General features: G+C 37.6%; 1 pseudogene; it reads right to left on the reverse strand.

The window, feature by feature from the left end:
- Positions 1-265: 265 nt before the first annotated feature.
- Positions 266-19,684, reverse strand: part of LOC102840848 — a 178,082-nt pseudogene continuing 158,663 nt past the window's right edge.

Below are 19,684 nucleotides of genomic sequence, written 5' to 3' on the forward strand. Positions count from 1 at the left end.
AATAATAAAATTGTTTTCCCTTTTTTTAAAAAAATTGACATTGAGGATATATGAACTGTTGTGCTTTATACCAATATCTAGCACTTCAATCATTAATTTAAAATCGTGGTGCTCATAGACTCTTCCTTTTGTGTACCATTATGACCATTTCTCAGAAGTACCTACAGGGCTCCTTTCAAATAATACCATTTACTTGCCATCACTCTTTGCTGTATGTAGATAATTTTACTTTTTAGACATACTTAATGAATAATTGAACAATAATCTAGTTATTCTTTGTATACTCTCCATTGAAAACATTTTTCATTTTTACAACTATTTTCTAAATGGCCATTGCATTTTGCTTCTGTCATATTCTTCACATAACTGAATGGTCCCGTCCCTTCAAAAGAAGAAAGATTTTTGAACAAGCTTCCAATTCTATCTCACAATGTAAATCTATCCATGTTGTTGTTGTTGTTAAGTGCCGTCGAGTCCATAGTTATAGTCAAAGAATAAGTGATGGTCTATATGATGAGCCATGCCATTAATAAATGCTCTTAAGATTTTAGAGCATTTAGATAATCATCATCATGAATGGAAATTGTCCAGATATTGACCATGATGTGTAAGGTTAAATAAGCCATGTACAATTTATAAGTTTAAATAAGGTTAAATAACCTTAAATATAAGGTTGCATAAAGGAAAACATAATTAAAGAATATATATGGTAAGGTAGACTCTGAATGAAAGCATCCACAGGTTGAAAAGCATGACTTGCAAGTGGAGTAGTAATCTTCCAAATATAATGAGGTTTGTGTATGCGCTTATACACAAGTCGATAGTGAAAGCTTCAGTAAATCCCATAGATCGAAATATCAGTGAAGAAGAGGAAGAAAATGATACTAACAGTGATTTGACTCCAACATATGGAAACACTCTTGTGTCAACATACAATTTCCTGTAACCTCTCACCTCTGCAAGGAACAACGAAACAATGGGAATACTTATCCAGGACAGTGGCTGGACAGTATACTTAGTTTCTTGACAGACTTCATTCTGTGAATATTGTGTATTTTTTATCAATGAATGATCATAGACAAAATACTAGCAAAGAGGAAAGAAAGAATAAAAGTACCAGTATTTGTTACAATTTAAAAGACTAATAACTTGTTGGAAGATGTTATCCTCCTGCTATGTGGCTAGATATGCATATTATGTAACAAACTAATAATTTACAACACTGAGTACAAGATACAGTTTAGCCTCTTGTGATACTACCCCATCACTTGGTCACCTCATTTTAACAGATTGCTGAGCAGATCTATGGTTTTGGTCCACAGGTGGGCATAGCTAACAGGTGCACATTTTGTTTAATGATTTTATAGCAATAAGTTTTACTTACACTTATATATTTATTTAAGATACCCAGACTCAAAATCCCATATTCTCACATGCATCTATCAAATATCTCACCTTGCACTCTTTAGAAGAATAGTGTCAGGTGATACCTGCTACTCTGAAGCATCCAGATCTCAAAGTGCTTATTTATTCACTTGCCTAATCACAGCAATATAAGTGTTTCTTAAAACTTGGACTCTCAAATGTCTTGATCATCAGCCAATGTTGACTTCAACTCAATAATCTTATAAATAAAACTTCTATGATGCCTACTGTTTATCTCTTACTTTTGACACTAGTAAACTTTCTGTCTTGGTTTCTTGGAATCTCTTGGTTCCTCCAATTTGACCCAAACTGTTAACACTGTTTCCTTTGGATCCCAGTGTTAGTCAGCAAATTTCACCCTTTGTTTCCGTCTTCTTTGACTTGTTCATCCAATGAACAGCTATCATGGTGCCGCGCTAATCTATGTTACTTCCAGAATACTCTCTGCCTATCTCCTCCTCTTTCTAGTAGTCACAACTTCTCATCTTAAAATAATCTAAGACAACAAACAGAAAATGTTTCTGTTTATTAAATATGTGCTATTAAATATATATTAAATACTCCAGCTATATATTTGGTGGTGGTGGTTATGTGCTATGGAGCTGGCCCCACGAATAATGATCCTGTATAGAGAGTGTTTCAGAGGCTGTACATTTTTATGGGAGCAGAAAGTATCATCTTTCTCCCATGGAACCATTGATAGTTTTGAACTGCTGATAATAAGATTAGCAACCTGACTCATAACCACTATGCTACCAGAGCTCCTTCAGTTATATATTTAACTACTACCCAACTCGATTGTGTCTGTGTGTGTGCATATCAAACTCTTAATGAGTTATGTAAACCCTTTGACTTCTACTTCTGTGGCATTTAACTATTTCCATGTAGAAATAAATTTCTGCCTCAGTTATTTGTTTTAAACCCATCTATCAAAAATTTCCAATGATCTCCTTGACAAACATATAGACTTTTCTTATGTCTTAATTTTTCCTGAGACTTTCAATAACATACACCAGAACTTCACTGGTTTTCATAAACACTCCTCTTTTCTGTTATTTTATTACCTCTGGCTTTGGCTTTCTTCTTTATTTTTCCCTTGCCTTATCCAGGGCCTTAGTCCCAGGTCTGCCTCTGTGTCCTTCCACTTTCTCCTCTGGAGAACATACCCACTTTAGAACATATGATCCCCATGTGGCTCACCTTTTTACATTTCTAACATTTGTCCATTCCCCCGAGTTTCGTATTACAACTCACTCCAGACAAAGGAATGAGCAAATAATAACACTACTATTTTTGTAGGTACTTAATTATTTCATTTTAAGCAGGTCACATACTTGGTTCTCAGAATGGTGTTGTTGGACTGAGGTGAAACAAGGTGGTTGTGGTGGTGAGACCGTGTTATGTCAAGGAGTTTTACCGAAATAGACCAGATACTATCTCTCAGGGCTTACGGAGGACACAGTTGTAGGAATAGTCTGTCCAGAGGCATGCAATAAAGGTGTAAATATTCAACAACAGTGTACATTTTCATTATAGAATTGAAAAATAACAAAACTGTGTGCCAGAAATTCCGAACAATCTCAATGACAAATTCTTCCTCCTTAAAAACAATTATTTTGCCAATCTAAGTTTTAAACACTTTTTGATTGCTATTGGATTTTAGCAATATGTATATAACTTTCAAGACTTCTGGTGGGCCACTATAGGATCAGCACTGGACTGTGAACAACAAGACCAACAGTTCAAACCCACAGCTGCTTCCTGGAAACCCGGTACAGGGTCGCTGTGATTTCGAACTGACCTGACAGCACTTAACAACGGAAAGAATAAGCCTGAAAAATCATTCTCGATTTCCCCTCACTACACTCCATTCCCAAATTCTGTAATTTTTCCTTTCTAAATTCCTCTCTGGTCTAGTTCTTACTCTATTTCTATTCTTAGTGTCTTAATTTACCTAGTTTTAAAATGTTGCTAAATTCTTAAATTTGGCCTCTCTCTCTCTCTCATGCTATTGTCATTGTTGTGCTCCAGCTAGTGGGTTCTGACCCGGAACTACCCTGTAAAGGGCTTCTGAGGCGTGGGTGGTGGATTTGAACCACTCCTCTTGTGGTTGGCAGTCCAGTGTTTATTCTACAGCACCACACCAGGACTCCTTTATACATCTAGTTTGTGTCTTCTCTTTATGTAAAACCCTCTGTTGGATCCCTAATGCCTTCAAGATAAAGTTCAAACTGCTTTACATTTCCAAAGTATCTCCACTGGCTCATTAAATTAGTCTTCCTGCTGACTAATTTAGTTACCAAACTCAAATCACTTGTTACTGCCTGGAATTTTCATCTCAATAATTTTCTTTCCTGATAATCTCTGTCATGCTGAATTCAGTGTTCTTCTGGGAACTTCTTCCTTTCTTCTACATTCTACTAACAATCACTGTTCTATAATATGGTTGCTGATTTTCTTATCATTTTCCCACCAGTATGGTGTGTGTTCCTTTGGGAAGGGTTGAGTCTTGATGATCTTTTTAGTGTCTCTGCCTGGCACATAGTCGGTGCTCAACAATTATTTGTTAATTATTTGCACCAGCATCTGTAGTATCATGTCCAAACTCCTTAGGGACTCCATAAAGCTGAAAGTAAAGAGTACCAGAAAGATCTTACCTTGGGTTTTATTGACTAGACAAAGGCATGTGACTGTGTGCATCATAGTAAACTATAGATAACATTATGAAGAATGGGAATTCCAGAACATTTAACTGCTCATGCATAATTTGTACACAGACCAAGAGAGCCATAGTTCAGACAGAACTTGGGTATAATATGTGGTTTATAATCAGAAAAGCTGTGTGTCAAGGTTGTATCCTGTCACAATACTTATTCAATCTGTATGCTGAGCAAATAATTTGCAAAAGTGGAGTATATGAAGAGGACTATGGCATCAGGATTGGAGGAAGATTGTTAACAGTCGGTGAAATGCAGATGACTCAACCTTGTCTTGTCTGTTGAAAGTGAAGAGAACTTGAAGCACTTACAGATGAAGATCAAAGACTACAGCCTTGAGCATGGATTACACCTCATTGTAAATCCAAACCAAACCCCTCCCATCATCGCATCTATTCTGAATCACAGTGACCCTACAGGACAGAGTGTAGCTGCACCTCAGGATTTCTGAGACTAGAAATCTTTATGGGAGAAGTCAGCTTTATCTTTTCCCCACAAACAATTGGTGGGTTTGAACTACTGACCTTGCCGTTAGCAGTGCAATGCTTGACCCACTCTGCTTGACCTCTTGATAAAATAAAAATCCTCAAAACTGGACCAATAAACAACATCATGATAAATAGATTAAAGATTGAAGTTGTCAAGGATTTCATATTAGTTGGGTCCACAATCAATTCCAATGGAAGCAGCAGTCAAGAAATCAAATAATGTACTGCATAAGGAAAATCTATGGGAAAGGAACCCCTTTAAAGTGTTAAAAAGCAAAGATGTTACTTTGAGGACTAAGGTGTGCCTGACGCAAGCCTAGATTGTTGTTGTTGTTAAGTGCCATCAAATCGGTTCCAACTCATAGCAACCCTGTATAGGGTTTCCTAGGAGCAGCTGGTAGCATAGTGGTTATGTTAACCTCAAGGTCAACAGTTCGAAACTACCAGCCATTCCATGGGAGAAAGATGAAGCGTTCTGCTCCCATAAAGATTTACAGCCTCAGAAACCCCATACAGGATCGCTATGAGTCGGACTGACTCCATGGCACACTATCACCAGAAGCAGCTGGTGAGCCTGATGACCCTGTGAGCTTGAACTGCCAACCTTGCAATTTGAACCAACTTTGCAGTCCAGCACATTAACCCAAAGTGCCACACTATAGCAACCTTGTATTTGCAGGAGCAGAACGCCTCATCTTTCTCCCTCAGAGCATCTGGGGGCTCGAACTGTGAACCTTGTGGCTGCCAGTCCATTACTTATCATATGCATTCATCATGCTCCCATGGTAATTTCAATTGCTTCATATGCATGCAAAAGCTGGACAATAAATAAGGAGGACTGGAGAAGAATCAATACATTTGAATTATGGTGCTGGGGAAGAACATTGAAAGAACCATGGACTTTCAGAAGAACCAACAAAAAAACAGTTTGGAAGAAGTATGACAACTGAGGATGAAGAGACCTCATCTCAAGTACTTGGGACATGTTATCTGGAGAGATCAGTCCCTGGAGAAGTATATCATGCTTGGTAACGTAGTTGGTGGTGTTGGTGGTTGTGTGCTGTGGAGTTGGTTTCAAATCATAGCAACCCTGAATAGGGTTTCCAAGGTTGTAAATCTTTATGGGAGCAGAGAGCCTTATCTTTCTCCTGTGGAGTGGCTAGTGGATTAAAATTGTTGACTTTCCGGTTAGCAGCCCAACATGTAATCAACCATACTACAAGGACTCCTTAGAAATCATTATAGTACATATAGCACTTACAATAATTGTGAGGTGTTTTTCAATAGCCCTTCCTCTTAAAAACAGAGAAATAGATAAGGTTCAAACATGTACTCAACATCAAGTTGAAACTCGTTAGTGATATGCAATATGAATGTCTTCTCTTTTAGTGTAGTCCTGCCTTTTAGTATTTCCCAAAGCACTTTGCTGGAGTCATGGTATGATGCTGTAGGATAAGCAGCGTACTGCTAACCACAAAGTCGGTGGTTCAAGCCCACCAGCCACTCCTTGAAAACCTTATGCAGGGTTAGTATGAGTCAGAACTGATTCTATGGCACTTAACAACAGCAACAAGGTACTTTGCTAGTTCTAACACGGTACTTGGTAACTTGTTGCCAAGTGGAGCCAAGTGTTTCCTTTTTATTTCAGTGCTGAATCTAACTAACAGAAGTCAGAATTCAACTCAATGGCAATAGGTTTTTTTTTGTTGTTGTTGTTTTAAAATGCTTGGTCTGTCCGATTTCTTTCCTGAACCTGATTTGGTTCAATCTTCTATTTCTTGTGAGACAACATTTTAGAGAATGAAACACCAAGATTAGTCTAATACCAGGGTCATTGTTGTTGTTGTTAAGTGTTGTCGAGTAAGCTCCAACTCATACTGACCCTGTATAGGGTTTCCAAGGAGCGGCTGGTGCATTTGAACCATCACAACCTTATAGTTCAAATGGACCTTTCAGTCGAGTGCTTTTCCTACGGCATCACACCAGGACTCCATTAGTAAACTGATACTCTCATGTAACTGTGGAAAGCATGTTGGTTGGTAGGTTGGTTGGTTATGTGCCGTTAAGTCAGTTCCTAGGCTGTAAATCTTTACGGGGAGCAGAAAGCCTCACCTTTCTCCCTCGGAACAGCTGGTAGTTTCGAACTACTGATCTTGCGGTTCGCAGCCCGATTCGTAACCACTATGCTACCAGAACTCCTTGTGCAAAGTATGTAATTATATCTTTACTTTTTTTTTTTCTTTCTCTTATTCTTGTGGTGGTGGTGGTGGTTATGTTCTAGGAGTCCTTTCCCACTCAAAGCTACTCTACATAGGGTTTCTGAGGCTGTAAATCTTTTACATGAGCAGAAAGCCTCATCTTTCTCCCACGGAACAGCTGTTTCAAAATGCTGATCTTAAGGTTAGCAGCCCGACTCGTAACTACTACGCTACCAGAGCTCCTTATGCTAGCGAATTTTATTCTAATGATTGATTTTGAACTATAAGTTCATTATCTGTGAAAAAAAAATTAAATGATTTTGCTGATTCGATGTCAAGTTTAGATCCATAACCTCTGTCCCTATCCCTCCACTCCCCAGAAAGCATGTCTTATATTGCGCCTTTTCAATACCAAAAAAACCTCTCAGATTTATTATTCTCAAACCCTGCTTGGCTAGCAGAATTGGATTCCACTTTATAGTAATTGAAACATGATTTTTATAAGGTTATCAGTACCAATTCTCCTTTAATGCTTCTATGAATTGATCAATGTGCCAATTTGCCTGTTAGAAGAAGACAATTCAAAATTTATTTTCTAGTATCCAGGTGTCATTCAAATGACCCTTTTGGCCCGCATCCTGTGTAACCAGGTGTGCCTACACTTTTCTTCAATAAACAACCACTGTGGAGGAGAACAGAGGGAAAGCAGTAGAAAGATGGAATGAACTTTTAGACAATTAGAAATCATTCAAAATTGTCACAAGGAGATTTCTTTTAGAAGTTAAAAAAATTGTGTAATTTTCCTAAAAATAGTATGTCTATACTTGTCTATTACTAGAAAAAAAGCAAAAGCATGAGGGGAGTTACTGAAGCAAGTTAGAAAGGAAAAATCGATTTGAGACTTAGCTAATTAATGAAATGTTTAATCTCAGTATAGCAATGATCCCCTGCTGTGCATTCCACAAAACCCAGACTTGTGTGCTATGCTGGCTTTATTGCATATTCAAATGCATTCAGCTTTAACTGAGAAATCACTTACTAGTGCATGAAAACATGGACCACCCTTTTAACATTTTCAAGTGAGGTTGTCAACTCCGTTTTACCTTATGTGAAATGTATGAGCTCAAATGATTTGGATTGTAAATCATCTATATTCCTGTAATTGATTGGAGCCAAGCAAAATGGAACACACTGTGAGCGCAATAGAATTTGGCAACAGCTTTATGAAATGGAAAATTTTAAGGTGGCGATGTTAGCACAAATGTGGAGAAACACTAAACATAAAAGCAATGATTTTTCAAAGTTCCAAACTTCATTTGAAGGACATACTTTAATTATGTTGTCACATTTTTAACAGACTATGATGCCTAAAAGGAAAAAATTTCAAAAAGAGGTTACAGGTATCTGCTTAGCATATTCTTTGTAGTTTAAAAAATACTGGAGACATCCTACCTAGCAAATTTAGAGGACCTTGTACAGTATATGATGGCACATGAATTAGAATGTTATGGAACCATAAAAAATGATAATATTGAATAATTATTTTAAAATTTGTTAAATTATAAAATCAGAATACAAACTGAAATTATACTTTGATTTCATTGTGTTGAATAATATGTGCATATGGTTATGTGATGTAGGATGATGGGGATGTGAAATTTCCCCTTCTTTTGTTTCCTTTATTGCATGACTTGTGAATTAAAAAAAATCAGACAATAGAATGAAGATAACTGTAGCATTCCTAATACTAAAATGTGGTACAACTGTTTCCCATTGTTTCTGGTTCTGCTTCTGTTGAACTTGATTCTTATAAAGGACAGTGAGCTTGACTAGAATGATTTTGTTGTTCACCAAATAGTCCCAGGATAACTGCATTTTACTGCTGAAACACCATCTGGACTTTGTTCAAAATCCTCCTTAGAATGAATTGTGGTTGGCTAATGTCTTTCCCTGTACAAACACCATAAATTATCTACCCTCAATAGGGACATCTATCCCTTTATAATTTAGGTTATTGCAACCATAGCTACAGTGACTTTTCTATACTTCCCATTATTACTTTTGTTTTTGTTGTTATAATTAGGATGTGTTTTAAAGGCACTTTATACTGAGACTCTTTCCCCATGGCCTCAGATTCAAGTATCAATATGTACTGGGTTCTTTCCATCTTCAAAAGTTAGAAATTCTATTTTAGAAAAACAATCAAACAAAAAACAAAATAAGTTGGATAGGGATTAGAACAAGAGCAGCAAACAATCATTTCTGAGTTTTCTTTTACATTAACTGATACAGGTATGGAAGCAGTTTTAATTTCCTTGTTTAACCATCTCAAATCTTTTCCCTATGATGTTTTTTGTAATCCTTGGAAGCTCCATTTCCTTAAGTAGCAAGCAGCTGTCAAAGATGATAAGAATGTGATAACAGTTACCACCAAGGTGATTCTCTATGTTTACTAAAGGTAAACACTCCAGTCCCAAGAGATGAGAAAGAGGGATTGACCTTCCAGCCCCAACTGGCTTCACTTTGAATCTTCAGAAGCTCAGTGGCTGTCTCTTAGTCTATTTTGGGCAAGTAGATTAAGTCAGTCTTTTCTTTTTTTCTATCTACCACATTTTTGGTCCTACAAATACAAGGAATCTCCTAATAAGAACGCAGTGAAAAACAAAACAAAACCAACAACCTAGTTGCTATCCATTTGATCTCGCCTCATGGGGGCTCACATGTGTCAGAGTGGAGCTGTACTCCACAGGACTTTTTTGAGGTAGATGAACAGGCCTTTCTTCTCGGGCATACTGAATAGACTCAGGCCTTCAACTTTTTGATTAGAAGCTGAATGTGTTAACCATTTACGCCACCCAGGAGTTGGTTCCAACTCATAGCCGCCCTGTATAGGGTTTCTGAGGCTACAGATCTTTGTGGGAGCAGAATGCCTCATCTTTCTTGCACAGAGTGTCTTGAGTCTATGTTAATCCTCAGAGCAACTCTTTGAGTGACATACTATCATCTCTGTTTACTAGATGAGCAAACTAAAACTCAAAATTTGTAGTTTGTGGAGATAATATTTGAACTCTGCCTGACTCTATGGCACCCTTTAATCACATGCTGTCATTTACAAAATGTCCAAGTCTAAAATATCTTTTTGGGCTGCTAAACAAAGATTGATTGTATGCAGGTAATGGAGGGAAGGATGAGACAGGGTGGCAATCAGGAGACTTCAGGGTGGCAATGGGCTTTATATTTAAAGACTTTCAGTGAGCTTTCCCCTCAATTGTGTATGCCCAACTGCACCACTTACAGTGAGGTCTGAGCTGACCTTTTGATAAATGTCTAGGATGAGGAATTATATTCAGTAGGGCTGAACTTGGGGTGGGGAATTTTATGCTTAGGCAGAATACGACCCTGAGAATTGGCAAAACAAGTCAAGTCAAAGTCCATAGGAAAATATCAAAGGTCACACCCAGGGAGACCATGTGTAAACATCAAGTCCACAGTGCCAAAGGTAGGATCGAGGGCAGGGTCAAAGATCAAGAGTTTGGGACCAGATGGGGATGAGATTGGAGCAAAGTCAGATCTGGGGAAAGCAGGTTAAAAATAAGGGCTGGAGGTGAAGCTTAGGATGGGTCCCTGGGACCATAGTGGAAGTTTGTGTTTTTAGAGATGGGTTCATGGTTTGTGGGTGTGTAATACTGTGTTACAAAACTGGAGACAATGTTAACATGACATTAAATTTCACGATAATAAGGGGTGTTGTATTTTCAAATGAATAAAACTGAGACCAAGAGATATTGACTCTAGTTTTTAATCACATAGGATGTTAGTGATGGAGACATGAATTGAACTTTCAGGAAGAGAGAGAGAAAAAAAAAAAGAGGCAAGCAGACAGAAGTAGGTAGAACCCAGGCACATTCAACTCTAGTTATCCAGCCAACAGGCAGTCAGGTATCAAAATTCACTCCACAAATTCAAGTGTGCAGGAAAGGTAATTTTATTATCTTTCAAAAAATAATATTTAAAAAATATCTATGATGATCCCCTGGTGTGTGGCAAAAAATCTCAGTCAATTCAAGAAACATATCCATTTCCCCCAGAGTTGTTACAATTTTGAGATGGTGTGACAGTATCCAGGTCAGGAGTGAGGTGAATCTGGTGTGGCTCTGTCTTTCTACAATGACATTACTAAGTGATCCACATTTGGTCCCCTCCATTTCGGCTGAGCTTTCTCTTAGTCTTTAACCACAGGATCCATAAGTTCTCATGGCCAGTTCTCTCTCAGTAGGGCATGGACTCCTTTACTGCCATGCTGGGGTATGAGGGAACCATGGTGGCACCTCTGGTCTCAGTTGTAAGAGAATTGCAGTCTTTTTGAAAAAGCCAAACCTGCTTCTTTCATTATTTCCTTTTGTCTTAGTCATTTGCTTCATCCCTCCTTTGATATGAATAATTGACAGTTCCTCAGTCTAATGTAAATTGTATTTAAATATCAACATAATAGATCCAGACCATCTTTCTCTTAAGCTCTCTCCTACATGGAAATTCTAGGGCAGCTGTAGCTAGCTCTTGCATGGAGTACTGAGCAAATGGCAGAACTCAGTCAATATATCTGAGGTATTCTGCCTAGTGTTCATCTGGCTGCCTTGATTTTCTTTAATAACTGGACAGAATAGCCAAGTGTCTAAATGACTGGGTATGTTTCTGGATCCTTCATCAGAAATTAGAGTTAAGGCCAGGTCAGTCTGACATGAAGAGAAGTCAACTGCTGGTGGGTGACCTCATCTCAGACGGATATTCTTTTGTAAAACATGAATAACCTTCCATGTTTTAGGAACATTTGATGAATACTAATAGAATGTTCTGTTAATGCTCATCTATTAAAGATACTTTTCTTTTTATTATAAAGGAATAGTTGGATATTTTTGCACTTGATTGTTTCAGTATAATTTAGCTCTTTTCTACGCGATTGTTTTATGTTTGATTCCAACCTGGTGATGTGAGGGAAGAATGCTATAGAATTATTTGCACGAAGCTGCAAGTTATTTTAGTTAAATGTGGCATTATAAACTTTAACTTATTCCAGTGATAATCTAATCGTATATGGAAATGGAAACTTTAGAGCTGTCATCATTGTCTTCACTTAAAAATAGGCTCTGAAATGAATCAGATCAAAGACTGAATCAGACAGACTGGGCTCAAATCATACGTAATAGCTGCCACCTTATGTCAGTCACCTAATTTCTCAGAATCTTAGTTTCTTCTTTTGAAAAATGGATGTAAAGTACTGGCTTCATGAGGAATGCACAAATACCTTATGCTGAGAGAACATATGCATTGTACCCCATTACACCTGATGCAATGTATCCTATACACCTTCCTTACTACTTTGCAGCCATTAGTAATAGATCCTTACAGATATATTATGTTTAGTAAAAATTAAGAACACAACAGTTAAGTCAAAACCAGTTTTTAAAGAAGAAAGCTATTTTAGTTATTTTCTCTGAGGCTAGAGTTATAGCAAAATAATATAGGGTTCCAAAGACCTGATTTCACATCATGTCTCCATGATCTCTTGGTTGCTAGCAGATACCACAACTTGTCTGTCAGTTTGTTGAACTATGAAAAGTTGTGTGTTGCTGTTATGCTCACCATAACAGCAGGGTTACCTAATAGATGACAAGTTACAGCAGGGCTTCCAGGCTAAAACAGACTAGGAAGAAGGGCATGGTGATCTATTTAAAAATATATATGTAAAATAAATTAATAAATAAGAAAAGATGGTAAGTGAAAACCTATGAATAGCAGCAGAGCATTATCTGGTATCGTACTGAAAGATGAATTCCTCAGGTTGGAAGACACTCAAAATAATAACTGTATCCTCAAAGTAGAGTTGACCTTAATGATGTGGATAGAGTAAAGGTTTTGGGACATTCATTTGCTGATGTTGCATGACTCAAAATGAGAAGAAACAGCATCAAACTTCCAGTAATAACTGAAATGTGGAATATATAAAGTATTAATATAGGAAAATTGGAAGTTATGAAAAAGAAAATGGAATGTTTAAAGATCAATATCCTTGGCATGACTAAACTGAGATGCACTGATATTGGCCATTTTCAATCAATCATATGAGGGTAAGCCAAAAAGTATTGCTTCAAAATCATAGAAAACTTTATTATTAAACAAAAATACCCAAATGTGAAGCTACTATATCTGAACATATTCTCCATCTAGATAGATATAGATTTCTGAAGGTTGTGTTACTATCTCTAACCCTTCCCTAAGGAATTCTGTGCTCTTCAATGTATGCCATGTCAAAACAGAGTTTTGGCATTTTTGAGGGACTCAAATCGTGTTTGTTTTAAATGTGTTTTGAGTTTTAGGAGCAAAATTAAGTCTGAAGGGGCAAGACAGGGAAGTAGGATGAATGAGGTAAGGTTTCCCAACAAAATTTTCATTGGAGAGTCTTGATATTCTCCAAAAAATGAGTAAGTTCTTTGTTATGATGTTGGTGGTGTGCTGTGGGGTCGGTTCTTACTCACAGAGGCCCTTCATTGGGTTTCTGAGGCTGTAGTTCTTTACAGGAGCAGAAAGCCTCCTCTTTTTCCCATGGAACAGCTGGTAGTTTCAAACTGCTAACCTTGAAGTTAGCAGCCCAACTCATAACCACTATGCTACCAGAGAGAGCTCAAAAAAATTCCTCAGTTCAACTTTTCCAGTATTTTTTTCATTGACATAGTTTTCAGTTTTCTTAAACCCTTTTCATAATAAGCCCCTGTGATTGTCTTGTGTCCTTGGAGATAATCTATCAAGATTATACTTACAAGCCACAAAAAAGTCACCACAACCTTGAGTTGACCTCTCTGCCTTGAATTTAATTAGAACAGTAGATTCCCTCAGAAGTCACTGTTCTGATTGGACCTTTTACTTTTTTAATCTTTTTTAGTGAATTGAAGGAACCTTGGCTATTTGCAAGGTCAGCAGCTTGAATCTACCAGCTGCTCTGTGGGAGAAAGGTGAGGCTTTCTGCTCCTGTAAAGATTTACAGCCTCAAACGACACAGGATTGTTTTTAGTGGAAACAGACTTGAGGATACATGATGACTGCCACCATTGTGAATTGAGTGAAGGTTTACAGAGCAGATCATCTGTTTTACATTCAACACACCATAAGCTTTGTTTCATCTTAATTACAATCCCTTCAATGTAACAGTACTTATCCACTTCCTCTCTGTGTCCCTGTGTTTCTTTATTTAAATTCTTCCTTCTTTCCTCATCCTTCTGAATTTTGTCCTTAGGTAAATGGCTGCTCTTTTGATCTCAAATGGTTGACCATTCTATGGTAACTCACTAGTGTTATTGTCCTAATATACATATCTATTGCTGGTTGAAAAGTGAACCATGAGGTGGGGGTGGAGGGGTTTGTGCAAGAGTGGGGCTGGGTATGGGAAAAGGGGTGGTGAGTTCAGTTCCAGACCTGAAGGGCGAGTAAGGGATGTTGTCTCAGGGTTGCATTAGTCTCTATCAGATTAATATGCCTTTTTTTAAACAAAATGATTTTGAGTTTTGATCCACTTTTTCTTTCACTCTATCCAGGACCTTCTAATGTGATCCCATTCAGAGCAGTTGGTCATGGCTTGGCACCAGCTAGTTCTTCTCTCAGGGTCTTGGAAGCTGAAGTTCACGTGGCTCATTAGTCCATTGGATGAATTGCTTCAAAGGGTCTTTCATTTTCATCACTTTTATCTCCTCTAGACAGGGAGAGACCAATAGTTAGACCTTAGACGGCCACTCATCTGAGTGACTTTTTAAGATCCCAATCCTTACTTGCCAAAGTAGGATGTCTTAGTGGATTATTTTATGTTGACTAGACCTATTTGGAAGACACCCTAAGGAGACTAAGACAAGTGTATTACTGAATGCCTTCCTCTATCCACTGATTACAGAAACATGTTGAAATATAGTTTGTTCCAATTCATAGTGACCCTGTATAGGGTTTCTGTCTGACTGGTGGGATTTAACTTCTGACCTTGCTGTTCAAACTGACCTTGCAGTCCAGTGCTTATCCTATAGCAACACACCAGGACTCCAATAAACCCATGCATATATGACTAGAACCCTATTAGGGTAATACTTTTTGACTTACCCATAAATGATCCACTATGCCAGAAATGACAAATTGAAAGAAAGGGAATCACATTCATTGTCAAAAAGAACATTTCAACATCTATACTGAAGTAAGATGATAGGACAAGCTCTATACACCTACATGGAAGATCAGTTAATGCAGCTACTATTCAAATGTATGCACCAACCAATAATACTGTGAGAAATAGCTCTTGTGGGCATGGTCCATCTTCAGTGAAGGAATAAGGGAAGTTTTGGGGGTAGGAAACTAGGATAACAAAAGGAGGTGAACACCAGCTAGGAACTTTAAAATAAGAATACAACCATCAAGGAAATAGGGGAAGTTCATGGAGAAAGGGGGAAACTAACTTTAAATGAGAATGCTCCCAGTAAGGACTAGTAGTGGACTTTGGAAGGTGAATGTGACCTTGTAATATGCAGTGGACTGACAACTGGAGGAGGGGCTTTTTTAGGGACAGGGGAACAAAACTGTTTGCATGCAGGCCGTGCAGCATGCCTGCCTGTGTCTACTGGGTTGGGTGCCCAATTTTGCAAAATCAGATAAAGAAAATCTTACTCTTGCAAAAATGAGGACAGATTGGATTACTTGAGCTTTTGTTGGTATGGACAGCATTTCCTACAATACCAAAGATGAAGAAATTAAAGACTTTTATTAATTTCTGAAATCTTACACTGATCAAACACACACAAGATATATTGATAAATACTGGTGATTGGAATGAGAAAGGTGGTAACAAGGATCATTAGTTGTAAAACAGGATCTCAGTAATAGAAATGATTGATGGGATCTCATTGTAAAATTTTGCAAAATCAATGACTTATTCACTGAAAATACCATTTCTCAACTATGTAAACATCAACAAAACACATGGAATTTTGGGTGGGGTCAGGTTGACTGCATCTGTGGAAAGATGATGTTGTTGTTGTTGTTATGTGCCATCGAGTCGGTTCCGACCCATAGCGACCCTGTATAGGGTTTCCGAGGGTGTAAATCTTTACGGGAGTAGAAAGCCTCATCTTTCTCCCACGGAGCAGCTGGTAGTTTCGAACCGCTGACCTTAAGGTTCGCAGCACGATTTGTAACCACTACGCTACCAGATGATAGAGAAATTAAATATCTTCAGTCAGAATAAGGTCAGGGACCAATTGAGGAACAGACTATTAATTGCTCATATACAAGTTCAAGTTGAAGATGAAGAAAATTAAATTGTCCATGAAAGTCAAAGTATGACCTTAAGTATATTCCACCTGAATTTAGAGATCATCTCAAGAATAGAGTTGATGTATTGAACACTAATTACTGAAGACAAGATTGAGAGTGGGATGATATCAAGGGCATCATGCATGAAGAAAACAAAAAGTCATTGAAAATATAGGAAACAAAAGAACCCTAATGGTTTCCTGAAGAGAACCTGAAGCTTACTCTTGTACAACAAAGAATAATTAAAGTAAACAAAAGAAATTATGACGTAAAAGAGCTGAACTGAAGATTTCAAAGGATGGCTGTTGTGCCGCTGAGTTGGTTTGGACCATAGTAACCCTACATAAAACAGAATGAAACACCCACCTGCTCCTGTGGCATCCTCACAATGCTGCTATACTTGAACCCACTGTTGCTGCCATTGGTACCAATCCATCTCATTGGATGTCTCCTTCTTTTTTGCTGACCCACCACTTTACCGACCATGATGTCCATCTCCAGGGACTGGTCTCTCCTGATAATATGTCCAAAGTATGAGAGATGAAGTCTGGCTTCTAAGGATCATTCTGGTTGTATTTCCTCCAACACAGATTTGTTTGTTCTTCTGGCAGTCCATGATACATTTAATATTCTTCTCCAACACCATAACCCAAATGCATGAATTCTTCTATGGTCTTCCTTATTCACTGTCCAACTTTCACATGTTTATGAGGCAATTGGAAAACCAGGGCTTGGGTTAGGCATACTTTAGTCTCCAAGCTGAAATCTTTGCTCTTTAACACTTTAAAGAGGTCTTGTGCAACATATTTGCCTAATGAAATATGTTGTTTGATTTCTTGACTTCTGCTTCTATGAGTATTGATGGTGAATCCAAGCAAAATGAAGTCTTTGACAACTTCAATCATATCTCCATCTATTATGATGTTATGTATTGGTCCAGTTGTGAGGATGTTTATTTTATTTACATTGAGGTGAAATCCATATGGGAGGCTGTGGTCTTTGATCTTCAACAGTAAGCATTTTAAGTTCTCTTTGTTTTCAGCAAGCAAGGTTGTTTCATTTGCATATTGCAGGTTGTTAAGAGCCTTCCTCTAATGCTCATGCCATGTTCTTCCTCATAGAATTCAGCTTCTTGAATTATTGTTTAGCATATAGATTGAATGAGTATGGTGAAAGAATACAACACCTTTACTGATGTTAAGTCATACAGTGTCCCATTGTTCTGTTTGAACAACTGCTTCTTGGTCTATGTACAGGTTCCTCATGAGCTGAATTAAATGTTCTGTAATATTCGTTCTTTGAAATATTGTCAATAGTCAAAGGAATGCTAGAGAAGGCAAATTAAGCATTACAGTGAAATATGCAACAATCTGGACTTAGAAAATCAAAATGGAAGACCTGAAGAACAAATTCAAGCTTCAAGTTCCAATGTTGAAGGATTCTATAGGCAAAATATTGACTGATACAGGAAAAATTTTAAAAAGTTGGAAGGAATACACAGAGTCACTGCATCAAAAAAAATTGATAGACATTCAACAATTTCAGGAAAAACCCAAGCTCTGGTTTTTCAATAGCCTCATATGCATGTGAAAGTTGGACAGTGAATAAGGAAGACCATATCAGGAACCTATGATATTAAAGGAAGAAGTTCAAGCTACACTGAAGACATTGATGAAAAACAAGTCTACAGTAATTGATAGGATGTCAATTGAGATGTTTCAACAAATACTGAAAGTGTTTACTCATCTATGGAAAAACTTTGGGAGACAGCTACCTTCCAATGAAGTAGAAGAGAAACTTATGTATGCCCATTCCAAATAAAAGTTGATACAAAAGAATGCAGAAATTATTGAACAATATCATTAATATCACACACAAATAAAATTTTGCTGAAGATAATTTATAAAGGGTTGTAGCAATACTTTGGCCACTGCCAGAAATTCATGCCAAATTCAGAAAAGTGCTGATGTCAGATGAATCTTGACTGAATGCAGAGAATACCAAAAAGATGTTTCCTCTGTTTTATTGACCAAGCAGAGGAATTTGACTTTGTGGAACATAATAAATTATGGATAACATTGTGAAGAATGGGAATTTGAGAATACTAGCTGTGCTCATGAAGAAACTGTATATAGATCAGGAGGTAGTTGTTCATACAGAACAAGGGAATACTGTGGTTTAAAATCTGGAAAGATGTGTGTTAGGGTTGTACCATCATCATACTTATTCAATCTGTATGCTGAGCAAATAATCCAAGAAACTGTATTATATGAAGAAGAATGTGGTATAAGGGTTGGAGGAAATTTCAATATGCAAATGACACAACCTTGATTGCTGAAAGTAAAGAGGACTTGAAGTACTTACTCTTGAAGATTGAAGATTAAAATCTTCAGTATGGATTATACCTCAACATAAAGAAAACAAAATCCACACAACTGGGCCAATAAGCAACATCATGATAAAGAGAATAGAGATTGAAGTTGCCATGGGTTTTATTTTGTTTCACTTAGATCTACAATCAACACTCCTGAAAGCAGCAGTCAAGAAATCAAATGCTGTATTGCATTGGACATATTTCATTGGGCAAATCTGCTGCATAAAATCTCTTTAAACTGTTAAAAAGCAAAGATACCACTTTAAGGTGGACCTGACTCACACTATGATATTCTCAATAGCCTTATATGCCTGTGAAAGTAGGACAATGAATATGAAGGCTGAAGAGGAATTGATGTTCACAAAGAACGCTGAAGATATCATGGACTGCCAGAAGAAAAAAACACATTTGTTTTGGAAGAATTGCAGCCAGACTGCTCCTTAGAAGTAAGGATGCTGAGTCTTTGTCTTGTGTGCTTTGGACATGTTATTAGGAGGGACCAAGTCCTGGTGTGGCAATGTAGGATAAGCAATGGACTGCTAACTTTAAGGTAGGTTGTGCAAACCTACCAGCCTCTCCTTGGAACACTATATAGGGTTGCTATGAATCAGAAACAACTTCATGACATTTAACAAAAGCAACAACAATCCCTGGAGAAGGACATCATGTTTGGTAAAGTAGAGGGTCTGCAAAAAAGTGGAAGACCCTGAACAAGGTGGTTGTAACAAAGGGCTCAAACATAGCAATGATTGACAAGATGTCACAGGACTGGGCAGTGTTTCATTCTGTTCTACATAGGATTGCTATGAATTGGAACAGACTTGATAGCACTTAACATAACAATGTTGCCAGTAATTATTCTGAACTCCTGTTATTTCAGTTGCTTAAAAAAAAAAAAAAAAATGAGGCGTTCTCTTCCTGACTAGTGACCTGAGTGCTGTTTTCGGTACTGCAACTGCTGATAACAGAAGATGTCTTCAGGAACTGCAAAAATTGGGCACCCTGCTCCCAACTTCAAAGCTACAGCTGTTATGCCAGATGGTCAGTTCAAAGATATAAGTTTGTCTGATTACAAAGGAAGATATATTGTGTTCTTTTTTTATCCTCTTGATTTCACCTTTGTGTGCCCCACTGAAATCATTG

The sequence above is a fragment of the Chrysochloris asiatica genome, unplaced genomic scaffold, assembly GCF_000296735.1.
Source record: "Chrysochloris asiatica unplaced genomic scaffold, ChrAsi1.0 scaffold00084, whole genome shotgun sequence".
Taxonomy (NCBI): Eukaryota; Metazoa; Chordata; class Mammalia; order Afrosoricida; family Chrysochloridae; genus Chrysochloris; species Chrysochloris asiatica.